The 13,045-nt window shown below is 31.2% G+C and overlaps 1 protein-coding gene across 1 annotated transcript in view; it reads right to left on the bottom strand.

Annotated features, from left to right (window-relative positions):
- LOC132730007 (uncharacterized) overlaps positions 1 to 10,907 on the bottom strand; it is a gene marked incomplete at its 3' end in the record, with an annotated part of 69,000 nt that extends 58,093 nt beyond the window's left edge. Inside the window, exon 1 of the mRNA XM_060715851.1 lies at positions 10,584 to 10,907. The remainder of the gene's footprint in view (positions 1 to 10,583) is intronic.
- Between the last annotated feature and the right edge of the window lie 2,138 nt (positions 10,908 to 13,045).

Below are 13,045 nucleotides of genomic sequence, written 5' to 3'. Positions count from 1 at the left end.
CAATGTGCGTTATTATCAATTTAAATCCAGATCCTGGGCGTATACCAAAACCAGACTGGGGACAATAACATTGATCATTAATTGATTTAGTTACAATTATTTCGATTTTATTTAATTGCTTAAAATTACAATTACTTTTAAAAGAGTAAATTGTTTGTGATAATTTGTATTACATTCAAATACAGTACAATCCTACTTAAGACCATCTGTGAATAAGGACCACCCTGTTATTAAGACCTTCTTTATTCAGGTTCTTTATATAAATAGTTAACATGATTAGAATTAAGCCACCTGCTGAATATCCACTTAAATTAAGACCACAGATTCAGTTCAAATTCTTTGTGTTATTCTAATTTGAGTCCCACTGATATTAAGTTCAACACCTATTTGTTGTTATGATCTGTTTAAAAAGCTCTTTGTAATTAGACATGTATTCTCAAGGTATGAATACTGTTGTTATTATTTGGTAATTGTAATGAAATAAGGCAAGAAACCACAGTTTAGAGTGGTTGAATGTTACATCACATTTATTTTTTGTGAATAATTAAATTTTTATTTGATAGGTGATTTTTGTACATTATAAAATATTTGAAATTGAAATCTAACCAAGAGAATGAACACAATAGTTTAACTGAAGAATTAATGGAAATTAAATAAAATTTAATGCAATTTATAAAGTGTTTACTAATGATTCGAAAATATTCCCCCTTGAAAAAAATTATATACATTTCAATATGTTTTTTTTTTCGATGCGTAATATCGTCATCACTAAATATGCGCCATTTCATAAAATTCGTTTATACATTTTAATGACAAAGAAAAGAAAATATCAATGTACACGATTAAAAAATACTTCCTTGTTTAGAGAGATAAGAAGTTATTAACATCAATGAGTGTAAAATAGACTACTTATACAAAGAATGATACTACAAATCTCTCGATAATTCACACATTTTTTTCCAGTTTTGCTTCGAGAGTTTAATAGTTCTTTTAATATTTATTTCTATTAAATAACAACTTTTCCAAAATAAAATTTAATATGTTTATTTTTATATAATTATGTATAATAATGGTCTGATCAGGCAAGACATTTACAATTTTTCCTTCTTATGTAGATTAGAAAGCATAACGGTTTACTTCTCTACAGTCAGTTTAAGGCGTTGCAGCTCAATAAAATGTTATTTTGTTTGGCCTGTTAAGATAGCGACGAGACTGTTATGTGGAAATATTATGGTCTGGGGCGACATCAAGGGTCTTTCTCTACACTAAATGAAGGATGCCGAAATGGAAATATAGGATGCCGGGATATTTCCACATCAATGTCGAGTGTGATATACGACAGCTCTCCTTAATTTGCATGATGTATAAATGAGAATCTTGATTAGGATTTTTTTTTCAAATAAAATATATTCACTACCTCGGAACCTACCGAATATTTAGTTTTGTTATTGTAAACCCCAAAACGTGAGAGCCAATCAGAAATATAGTGGATGTTCCTGATAGGCCCGTCTCAAATTATATGCATACCTGAAATTCCAGAATCAGAATAAGGCTTAACTGGCATTAATGTAAACACACTGACAACACTTATTTCACTATATAGACACACTGTCGGGTGTGTAAGAAATGTTCTCATTATCATTGTTGTGTGCCTATGTGTAATTCTGACGGCAGATATGATTCTAAAAGTCATTTTCATCATATTCCAAAGGATACAGATTAAAAAACACAATGGATAACTAAGATCAGAAGGGATGAAGGGCAATTGTTTGAGGTAAGTGTCTAAAAATAATATTTGATGAGTAGAATAATTTCTTTTGTGTAAATAAAACAAGAGCGATCACATGTGTCGCCTCATAATGGCCAATTTCATGTCGCGACAAGTTTTGTGACAGACGGACAGGCAGACGGACAGTGCACAACTACACTTGGTACTGATCATTCCTGTACAGTTTGGATAAAATTGCACCAGTAGTTTATGAGGAGTAGTCCGGATAAGCTTTTGTGTATCTGGCAACACACAAAAAAGAAACACCTTTTTATCAAAGGGTCATAACTCGGCCAAAAATCATTCAACCGGAAAACCCGTGCAATATACGCAAGGACAGTTTGGATAAAATTGCACCAGTAGTTTATGAGGAGTAGTCCGGATAAGCTTTTGTGTCTTTGGCAACACACAGAAAAAACACCTTTTTATCAAAGGGCCATAACTCGGCCAAAAATCATTCAACCGGAAAACCCGTGCAATATACGCAAGGACTTAAGCTACAGATCAATCCTGTAAAGTTTTATTGAAATTGCGTTAGTGGCATAAGAGAAGTAGTCCGGACAAACTTTAAAAATAAAAATTATTAAAGGGCCATTATAACAAAAATCATTGAACCGGAAAATGCTGACAATATGCACAACTAGACTTGGTACTGATCATTCCTGTAAAAATTTGGATGAAATGTTCACCAGTAGATGTTTATATAGGAGTAGATTTTGTGCCACAGACAGACGACAGACAGACGACGGAGCAGTGATCCCTATATCTACGCCACTACTCGAAGAGGCGACACAAAGATATGTAATAGTGGAAGAATGTTTTACTTTTAATCTTATTTGTCAGTTTTATTATTTACGCTACACTATAGAATAAAGTAATAGCTGACTATAATATGAACATTACCGTATTAGCTTCCTAATTTTAAATGTATGTTGTATATTTAGGTAACTGCATCTACTGTGGTGTGTTAACTAATATTTTAAAATCTACTAGAGGAATACAAACTGGACACCACCACTAGACAGAGACTGAATAAAATAACTCTATTCCGTCAGTTTTGTAATTGGGTCGGAATAAATCAACTCCAATGAAGACCACTGAAAAGAAAATGCTCATTAGAAAAGTATCTTGTATTGTAAAGCATCACTGATTAAACTCATATCTTTATCATGTCATTAAATACATATATCCGTTAGGCTTATTTATGTTTAATAAATGTATACTACTACATTGTACTTATAGAAAATAATAATTTGAATTCATACTGAATACGTAATATGCTTTGGTATAATATATATCTTTCAGTTGGTGTTTGAAATGAAGACAAAGAAAGATTGTGCAGAGACAAGCTACCGATTGCTTGCCGTCTACAGAACAAGGAGGCTGATATGTGAAAGACTTCAGTTAGAACTGACGAGGCAGAAAAATGATGTCAGACCTTGAGACTCAGCTGAGTTATAGAAAATTTTGGAATCAAACGATTCAGTAAAGACGATTCACCGTCATCCTTTTTTGCACATGTTAGTTCGTATACACACTTTTATTTATTTATTGGTGCATTGATTGCCCTACGAAAAACACTTATCTGATAGTTAGTGCATATTACTTCTAGGAAACTCCTACATTTAGTTAGCGGGAAGAAATCGGTGATTATCAACGTTGGTGTTCCTTAAAATTAAATTGATCAACACTGATTCACTAAAATAGTATACAGTGATGAAGAATAATTTTGGTCTATGAAGAAACAAGATCCTCTCAGTGTCAGATCAAACTGGTCCACTAATACGGACTATTTGTCGAACATCACTACTAACATGGGTCATAAACAGATTTCCGATTTGAGCAACTGGTTCTTTTAACCCACTGTTATTATTTCGCAAACAGTCTATATTAACCAAGTGTTTGAATCTGACACTGGGTCTGTCTTATAGAACCAAAAACTTTTGAATTTGGACTTTTTCTATTTACGGATTGATTCTTATTTTCTCTAATATTTCTAACATATGTATCAGTCTGTAGCTATAAGGCTTTCAATGATAACCAAACTCTCGTATGGTATGCGCGCGAAGCTATTCGAACGAATGCAATGCCCAACGTGTTTCAAAAGTACTGTATCCAAAGGCCAAAAATGAGAAATTAATGTCAGGAACCAAAGATAAGTCAATTTCACTGTATGCACTCATGTTTTCTTACAGCTGAAACTGGCTTATCAGCTTTCCACTTAAGCCTCGTTCTGGTTCATTTTCTAAAAATAGCTCAAAAATATTAAGAATGGTCTATTGCTGTAAACTAGCAGTAAAGATATTACGCGCTGGTATTACCTTTACCGACGTTTGGTTATGACTTTTTATCACATTTTAAAATAAATTGCAGGAAAAATGTTTATATATCTTGTGCTTCATAAGATCAAATTACTTAAAACTACGTCCATGCTCCAGACTTAACCGTGTCTTAACTTAAGGCCTATTTCCAGTACCTCATTACCTATCCCCACTCTGAAAACATTCATTATTTATTTATTTCGAAATAGTCCAGTGACTCCTGTTTTTTTTGTCTACAGTCACAGTTATACATGAACCAAAGGACTTAACATAAAAGTGCTTTAGTTGAAATATTGCACAATCTTTCTATAGAAGTGTGTGTTATCTATGATATCGCAATGTGCGTTATTATCAATAAATCCAGATCCTGGCGTATACCAACCAGACCTGGGGACAATAACATTGATCATTAATTGATTTAGTTACAATTATTTCGATTTTATTGTAATTGCTTAAATTACAATTACTTTAAAAGAGTAATTGTGTGATAATTGATTACATTCAACATACAGTACAATGCCTACTTAAGACCATCCTGGAATAAGGACCACCCTGTTATTAAGACCATTCTTTATCAGGTTCTTTATATAAATAGTTACATGATCTAGAATTAAGACCACCTGCTGAATATCCACTTAAATTAAGACCACAGATTCAGTTCAAATTCTTTGTTTTATTCTTAATTTGAGTCCACTGATATTAACGTCAACACCTATTTGTTGTTATGATCTGTTTAAAAGCTCTTTGTAATTACACATGTATCTCAAGGTATGAAATACTGTTATTATTTGGTAATTGTAATGAAATAAGGCAAGAAACCACAGTTTAGAGTGGTTGAATGTTACATCACATTTATTTTTTGTGAATAATTAAATTTTTATTTGATAGGTGATTTTTGTACATTATAAAATATTTGAAATTGAAATCTAACCAAGAGAATGAACACAATAGTTTAACTGTATCATGTAAAATCCTATGAATTTAAATAGTTTCCTGTTAAATCTGAAAGTAATCAATGTCAATCAAATTGTAATCATAATTACTGAATTTAAGCTTTAATTGATTAATTACAATTAATTTAATCAATTTTGGGCAAAATAAACGATAACATAATGATTACAGTGTAATCATACAATCGATTTAAAAATCAATGATTGCGATAAATGACTACCGCAGGTCAGATACCAGCTAAGGAACATCAAAGACAAATCGCCGCATTATGCAATAATGTTTATTATTACCCCCTCACTTTTTTCGTAATGTTAATTTCCCATAGGCCTCTGGGAGTAATTCTTACTGTTAATGCAAGAGTACCACGTGACTAAAAATGTTGTACTGTTACATAGGTAACAGTATTTTTTAACAGTATAAAATATGGTCATATGGTCTATTTTCGAAATAAAATGGCCGCCATTTTTCTCTCGATTCATTCTTATTTTCAACGATAGGGCCTAGGGCATCACCAAAGTAACTATGACTGTTCTTTGCACCCTAGTGTATTTTCGCGTATAAAATATCTTTTTGTTGAATAGTCAAAAAGTAAACATCCGTTTTCAACGGAAGTTATTGTAATGTGAATAATTTTGTGTCAAACTGGAACATGCAGAAGATTTAAGCATGCAACTAAGGATTAATCAATATTTACCAGTAAAACGTTATAGATAGAGTTGGTGGACAGACATCTTTAGGATATCATCGTTAATTTGTGAATGCACTTTGTCAAAAACCATGCGAAGAATATTCTGGATACAAAAGGGTCACATTTCACAGATCATAACCTTATAAATGGGTTAGTGTATTCTTTTCGTAAATAAAACACATCTTATTGTATGTTTACGACTGGTAGATATCATCACTTACTTACAGAATTAAAAAAAACAGCATCTCAAGTAGGCCCACTATACACTTAAAACTTGCAAGGTAAGGACAGTTTAATTATTGCTACTCTTTGTTTATTTTTGTAACAGTTAGATTTAGTTTACAAATTCAGATCATCACAGTATTTGTTCGGGGTAATAAAATAAATACGCCTCGGGTAATCACCAAGGGAATTTTGGAAAATATTCAAAACTACAAATGCTACTGCTTGTGGGAAAGATATTTCAGTTAGTGATTTTAAAGAATTTTTTTGCAATTTAATGTCAGGGGAGAGCGAGGAAGTAGAAAATTATGACTATGACGATTTAATCAATAATTTAGGTGAGGGGATATATGACAGTAGCACATTTGAGACGCTAGATGAACGTATCACAAAAGAGGAAATCTTGAAAGCTATCAAGCAGCTAGGAGCAAACAAAACGCCCTCATTAGACAATATCCTCTGTAAATATTTTAAAGTATCTGTCCCTCAAATAATTCATCGTTTAAATTTGTTCTTTAACCATATACTAGATAAGAAGAAATTTCCCAGGTGTAATTATTCCCTTGCATAAGAAGGGAAATATTTCAGATCCCAACAATTATAGAGGAATAACACTTACTAGCTGTTTTTCTAACTTGTTTACAATTATATTAAATGAAAGACTTAAATCATGGGCTGAAGACAACTGTGTATTGTCGAATGCCCAGTTTTGTTTCAATATGATCCTATTTTTATCTTGCATTCACAGATACAAAGGCAAATAGAAAACAAAAAGAAATTGTACTGTCGTTTCGTTGATTATAGAAAAGCATATGACTGTATTGATAGGACAAGGTTATGGTAAAAACTTTTAAAATTAGGTACTAACGGCAAATTCCTGTTAATTATAAGATCAATGTATAATGAGGTGAAATTGTGTGTTAAACATCTGGGAATGTTATCTGATGGCTTTAATAGTAACATGGGTGTATTCCAAGGGGAGATCACTTCTCCATTATTTTTCTCCCTGTTCTTGTATGATATAGAATTACATCTGCAAGAAAATATTGACTTGGTCTTAATATCGACCAAATATCAAGTTATTTATTGTTATTTGCTGACGATACCGCCATCATTTCAGAATCTAGGTCCGGTTTGCAGAAGTCACTTGATTGTTTATTGTCGAATTGTTGACATTTAACGGTAAATGTTGAAAAGACAAAAATAATTGTATTCAGAAAAGGTGGTAGACTTGGTAATATAGATAAGTGGTTTTATAATAAGCAAGAAATCGAGGTTGTAAATTCATTTAACTACTTAGTTGTGGTATTCCCGAGTGAGGGTCATTCATGCAAGCTACAAAAACGTTAGCTGGCAAAGGGCTCAGATCATTATATTCATTGTTACGTGACTACAAAGTACCAGTTAACATTATGTTTAATATCTTTGACGCCTATGTTTTATTTGTAAAATATTGCTGTGAAGTATGGGGGTTTATGAATGCAGAACGGGTACATAAAAATTGGTAGGTTTATTTTAAATGTTAAACAGTCAACAAATACTCCGGCATTATATGTAGAATTGGGGAGAGTTTTTCTTTACATTGAAAGGCATATTTGTATGATGAATTTTTTTCTTAAGTTAAATACAGGTAAAAAAAGATAATTGTATATTGAGAACAATATTGTGTAACCAGATATTGTTTGGTTTTATTAACCTGTCAAATACATACTGATTACACGGTCGATGCACACAATATATTAATCTTCGGTAGATTTTCGGTAAGTTCCGTGAGATGTACGCTTTACGATGGTATTTAATTTAATTTGTATGAATGAACTAAGTGTACTGAGCGTCATAGCGCAATAGGGTAAAGCATGAGTTTATAATCTAAGTGCCATACGTGTTTTAAGTTCGAGACCGCGTTGGTCCATGTTTTTTTCTTTACTTTTTTTTACTTTCAACATTATTGAAGCTGTATGCGATTATTATTTTATGTTCATTTTCTTTTATTATGTTTTACTTAAAAAAGTCTATACTATTTTTAAATTTTAAATTTTTAACATGTTCAAATAATTCCTGCTTAAAATTAAAACGGATTAATATCAATAATTGTCATTTCAATGCCGTAAAACACACTACAAATCGGTTCCATTAATTATTAATTATACTGCAAAAATAAAGAAAGAGTAGGCCTAAAACAATGTCATCAGTAAGGATCGAACCACAGACCTCTCAATTATCAGGCATTCTCTTTACCCACTGTGCTATCGTAAATTAACGAAAGCCTCCACATTAAGGTTGCATGACTTTCAAAACATGACCAATATACTCCACATTAATTCTCGTAAACTACACGGAACAAACCGAAGTGGGATCGAATATTTAAATGAGTGCTATAATGTATTCATAATTGACAGGTCAATAAAATCAGACTATATATGATGTTGATGTGGTAAATTGTTCAACAAACTAGGCTTCAAAAGTTAAAAACATTCTTCAGTCAGCAGGATTTAATGAAGCCTGATTTTATCTCGATTCTGTAAATATAAAGCTATTTGTACCTATTTCTAGGAATAGATTACGTGATATTTATATATGTTGTTGGAATGATGTTATTCAATCCTCATCATTGTTAGATATATTATATATAGGGAATATAAGATCACATTTGAACAATCGTTATATATAAAATATATTGAAAATGTTAAATATGAAATTATTTAGCTAAAATTAGACTGTCCTCACACAAACTTAATATCAAGTTAGGAAGACATAATAATGTACCAAGGAATAAACGAAAGCTCACTTTTTGTTATATGAATGATATAGAAGATGAATTTCACTTTATCCTTAAATGTCCGATTTTCTGAGTGAAGCAAGCAATACATTATTATATATATAATATTATATTATTACATTGTATAAAATACTATTGTTTTACAACACAAGTATGTTTAAATTCATTTAATTAATGCAAACTGGTCGCAAGAAGGAACTGAACAGTTTAGCTATATTCTATTATAAAGCTTTTAAATTGAGGGATAGTTTGTTAAAATATACTGACATGTAAGCTTTGCTCTCTTTCTCTGTTTTTTTTTTCTGTTGTTTAAAGAAAAATGAAAAAAGTATTATTGTAACTGTTAAATGCGCAGTATGTATTCATCATGTAGATTTGTTAAGTTATATGTGAAAAAGAAATTGTACATATATACATATACTTTTAATTTATTTATTTATATTTGTATCTTCTCAAATTAAATATATCTGATATATACCATGATAAAATGTTTTGACAAAAATCATCTTTATAATAAAGTTGAGTTTTGTTTGTTTTGCTTTTTTGTCGGTTTTGTGTGGATTTACTTTATATAAAAACGTACAAAATATGTAAACGTATTCATTCATCACACAGAAATGAATTTTATTAATATTGATCATGAATAATGAAGGGGAAGTAAATGTTAAAATACTGGTTATGTAAAGTTCATAAGTTTTTTCCATTCATTAAAAAATTTGTCACAATTAAAACTGCAAGCTTTCTTTTTTGTGGATTCTATTGATAGGCATTACGAATTTCTCAAACATAACAGAAAAATATATTGTAGCTTAATTTGATTATGTTAGGTTAAGATAGACAAATTCTTGTGTATTATATACATGTATACATATGCTTTTTAAAAATTTCTTATCTCATAAAACATTATCACATTACATAAATCATATTTTGCAATTATATATGTTCATGTCATGTGTCATTTATGTATATGTTGTATTTGTTTAATTATGTAATATGGTGATAATCTTTTAATGCTTTAACCATGAAATAAAGTTTCTGTTCTGTACTGTTCTATTATTATCATAATAATAATTATTATAATTATCTTCTTCTTCATTACTTATTATCATCGTCATTATTATTTTCTTTATTATTACATGTTTATTTATAAGTATTACTATCATGTCTTAATTATGTTATTATCAAGACATAATAATTTCGAATCAGTTATTTGATTGAATTCCCAACATTTAATTTTAACTATATTTGAATATATTGGATAAAAAAATCGAACATGACATTATGCAAAATAATGTGTGCAAGCCACATGTTTTACTATAAAAGGTTCACAGGTACTATACGGTTAATGTTGTCCATTAGAATCACAAAAGCGTTTTTCTGGATATACTAAGAGTAGTTTTGCCTAAACTTTTTAATTATTCTATTATTTTTTATTATTTTTATAAATCGTGACATTAAATGCAGATACACAAAATAGAAACAAACATGAAAATTTTGAATTAATTATTTCATAACATTATACAGGAACTATAAAAAATGATCATTGAAAAATAAGGCCTTCGTTTATACAAGTAGTCTACTTTAACATGACCAAAATCATATAGTTCCTTATACACGGGTGCTGATTTTTTCAACTCGCATAAATTGATTTTACTGCCCAAGGATATAATAGTAATATATAATTTTACTTTTCAACTACAAGAAATCAAATGCTGTGATTCGGACTGCCTACAAATGCTATACAACGTTTTAACACATTAAATGACGGAAGAGCTTTGCACATAACGTCCCCTAATAAAATTGATTAAAAAGACAGAAAAACGATTTAATCTAAATCATAACATTTTGACTTACCTGCAGTATATCAAAATTTGGAAAGATAAACTGGTACCAATCTAATAAATCCAAACAAATACACCCATAAACACTTTTGTTATGAACTACGTAAATAACCGAGGTATATCCATTTAAAAATGCGTTTTGCTTCCGTTATCTTCAAGTAAAATCGATATATCTTACGAATTAAGCCCTTTTTAAAAGGAATAAATGTCCGATTTTAAAAATTATTACATCAATGGAAAGCTTGGGATCTTAGCTTTGTTTCAATATATACTTTAATACATCTTTTGACACCAATTTAAATCAACTGTTAAACCTAACGTATGTCAGAACATTTCACATTTGCATTCGGAACTGCCTCGGCTATTATCTATAATAACCTCGGAAACAATACGGATTGAAAGTAGTTCTACCACGTGGTTTACAGATGTAAACAGAAACAGAGATAATGTAAAACGAATGTATATATATGACATATAATGCTCTTCTGCTTGAAAATATGTCTGACAACAATTTGTAATTTAAAAATGCCCACTGATGTTCAATTTTAAACAAATCCGACTAAATGTCAACAGGTTGGTTTTTTGTACTTTCGGTTTCTCCAGCCATATTAGTAAATATATAAATAATGTATTGTTTGCTTTTGTACCTATGAATTCACTTATTTTAGGTGGACTTAAGCTACATATATTAGAAATAAACTTGTCAACAACTCCAAGCATTAAATTACTATTTGTTTACATGTTTAGTTTCTAAGCGAAGGTTAGACCGGAATACCGCATCCGTTCTGTGTATTCATACTATAGTGTTCGAGGTCCTTATCCGAAGACTGACGGAAAGGGCCGAGTAGTTGCGATTGTTCACATTTGATTTATACAGTGAGATAAGCACCCGAAAAACTACTGATAAGAATAGCCTGTGAAGTGTTTACCGATGAATTGGTCACGTGATAAATATCATCAATAAAAGGCGAATAAATCGGTGACAATATTAATCATTATTATCAGATCTATGTAAATATGTATTTTTCATGTCTTAAGTATTCTTACTGTGCCCCTATGATAATGTGAGAGTGACGTTGCATTTTTGTGAACACAAAAGTCTTTATCTGAATAGGCAAAACAGGTGTTTTACAAGCGGATAAAGTACAAGATAAATAATCAGAATTTTAAATGTCTTGATGGCAAAGATGGTAAAGTCATTGGGATGCAATGCAAATTAATGTTTTTTACGAGTTCGAGTCTCACAAGTTGTTTATCTTTTCTTTCTTTTTGTTTCCCTTTTTTTGCTATTTTACAGAAGATGCAAATGGATTGGACAATAAAGATAGTTTTATTAAAATATCTAATAATTTAAATATACCGGTAATTATATTTTTATCCTGTGTAGTGTGAATTGTAGTGTGAAGTATGCAGTAATAGTACTTGTGCAGTGCACGAGCATTTTGTGCCAACTGAACTATTGTTCAAACAATTTGTGTACATGTATTCATTCAGTTTAGTATTCGGTAAGGTTGTACCAACTTGCTAGATATTACTTTTGGAAATAAAAAATGTGATATGAGAAGTTAATAGAAATTAACACTGTGACAACACTTAACGCTTATTTACGTCTAGATTCATATTTTATTGTTTATATATAGAAATTATTTTTGAGAAAAAAAAGTACAAGCTAGAAAATTAACTGACAACGTTACCTACTGTGTTACGCTGACAGTTGATCAATTTGTCAATATCTTGATTTATATAGCATGCCTGTGTGATATAAGATAATAAACATAATATGATAACTTTTTTACACTGTAACAGTGGACATGACCGCCGCGTCACTAAATAATTATCCTAAACAGACTTAAGTTTATACACTTACGTTAAAAAACTTACAAGAAAACACCGTATGCCTTTAGTTAAGTTATAATGGGTTTCCCTGTTACAATAAATGGCTCAACCAGGATGTACATGTATGTATCTAATCTGTATGGTGGCTGATTTAGTACGCTTTTGTACGTCTAGTTTGCGCTATCGGCAACACGACAAAGCGCCAAACGGCGAATTGTGGGACTTACATCTTGTCGTCCTGTTGCTAGCGACAACACGTCGAGGTTTCAAACGGCGCGTTGTCGCACTGTTGTCTTGTCTCTTGCAAAGCAAGCCAAACGGCGCGTTGACGTGCGGAGCGTAAGCCAATTCTTTGATTTGAACCGAGCGACAATGTGACATCGCGACAACACACCGCACGACAACGCGCCGTTTGACGTGTATCGTAAGCGACACGACGACAAAACGAAAGTCCGGCAATGTTGTGTTGTCGCTAGCGCCAACTAGACGCACAGATACATACCAAGTCAGCCACCATAAATCTGTCAGATATTCACGTTTATGAAAAGACATTTAGGTGGGTCGGTTCTTTAGGTATACATTCTTGTTTCTTAACACCAGATACATTCACATTTAATGAAAAGTTTGATATACTCATGT

This window comes from Ruditapes philippinarum, unplaced genomic scaffold, assembly GCF_026571515.1.
Source record: "Ruditapes philippinarum isolate M1 unplaced genomic scaffold, ASM2657151v2 ctg1315_1_1_1_1, whole genome shotgun sequence".
In the NCBI taxonomy this organism is placed as follows: Eukaryota; Metazoa; Mollusca; class Bivalvia; order Venerida; family Veneridae; genus Ruditapes; species Ruditapes philippinarum.
Note: the sequence above shows the minus strand (reverse complement) of the source record. Positions and strands in the feature narration are given on the sequence as shown.